This window comes from Perkinsus marinus, assembly GCF_000006405.1.
Source record: "Perkinsus marinus ATCC 50983 genomic scaffold scf_1104296964928, whole genome shotgun sequence".
In the NCBI taxonomy this organism is placed as follows: domain Eukaryota; phylum Perkinsozoa; order Perkinsida; family Perkinsidae; genus Perkinsus; species Perkinsus marinus.
In genome coordinates this window covers 238-1,460 of record NW_003204502.1, presented here as the reverse complement: position 1 = coordinate 1,460, position 1,223 = coordinate 238, and the positions used below count along the sequence as shown (strand labels likewise).

General features: G+C 49.0%; 3 non-coding genes across 3 annotated transcripts; all 3 read left to right on the top strand.

Annotated features, from left to right (window-relative positions):
- The first annotated feature begins 90 nt into the window (after positions 1 to 90).
- Positions 91 to 163, top strand: Pmar_PMAR010555. The gene has a single exon. It is a non-coding gene; the product is annotated as a tRNA-Met (tRNA).
- A 590-nt stretch (positions 164 to 753) lies between these two features.
- Positions 754 to 825, top strand: Pmar_PMAR010554. Its single transcript has one exon. It is a non-coding gene; the product is annotated as a tRNA-Gly (tRNA).
- Positions 826 to 912: 87 nt separating this feature from the next.
- Positions 913 to 985, top strand: Pmar_PMAR010553. The gene has a single exon. It is a non-coding gene; the product is annotated as a tRNA-Met (tRNA).
- Positions 986 to 1,223: the final 238 nt, after the last annotated feature.

Below are 1,223 nucleotides of genomic sequence, written 5' to 3'. Positions count from 1 at the left end.
GCAGTTCGTATCAACGTGGGAAGGGTCTTCAGGCTATCGTGGAATAGTTATGCTCAGCACGTCAGGGCGATACAGGAGTTTGTACGCATGAGCAGCTTGGCGCAGTGGATAGCGTGTTGGGCTCATAACCCAAAGGTCCCTTGATTGAAACAAGGAGCTGCTATTCATCACAATACACTCGAGATGGTTATTAAACTGAGAGGTGCAGCTTACCGACTGCATAGATCAGTCTTACCGAAAAATTTCCACTAAACAGAAACGGTGTTTTCGTACCATTCCGCGCGATTGGCCCAACCGTGCCAGTTCAGGGGAAAAAGAACGTTAATAAAGCGTTGTCCGTGCATAGAAAAGAGCTATTCACCTAGAGTAGAACTCCTTGCAGGAATGATGAATGACCGCCCGGTACCTCAGAACGCGTTGCGGAGATGAACCAACAGCCCAAATTCACGAGCCGCCGCATGCGGTTTCAAAATGTGCTTGCAAGCAGGAACTTCGATGTCACGAAAAAGTTGTGCAGCTTGTGCCGAGCTAGCTGTAGTATGCGATGAGAACCTTACCAGTTGGAGTTATCAATCGAGATGGAATGCTGCCTACCATGCGAGAGATATAGTAGCAGTTCGCGATCTCAGGTACGCGTTTAAGGCCCAATCAGACTCTTGGCCGCGGGATGGTTGACGACGGTACGTCCGAGAAGGGATTCAGATGTCCCTATACAAGTATCACAGGAATACTCAGTCACTACATCAGTGATATGCACCGCTAGTCTAATGGCTAGGATATCTGCCTACCAAGCAGATGGTCCGGGTTCGATTCCCGGGCGGTGCAGTTCGTATCAACGAGAGAAGGGTCTCTAGGCTATCGTGGAACAGTTATGCTCAGCACGTCAGGGCGATACAGGAGTTTGTACGCATGAGCAGCTTGGCGGAGTGCATAGCGTGTTGGGCTCATAACCCAAAGGTCCCTTGATCGAAGCAAGGAGCTGCTATTCATCACAATACACTCGAGATGGTTATTAAACTGAGAGGTGCAGCTTACCGACTGCATAGATCAGTCTTACCGAAAAATTTCCACTAAACAGAAACGGTGTTTTCGTACCATTCCGTGCGATTGGCCCAACCGTGCCAGTTCAGGGGAAAAACAACGTTAATAAAGCGTTGTCCGTGCATAGAAAAGAGCTATTCACCTAGAGCAGAACTCCTTGCAGGAATGATGAATGACCGCCC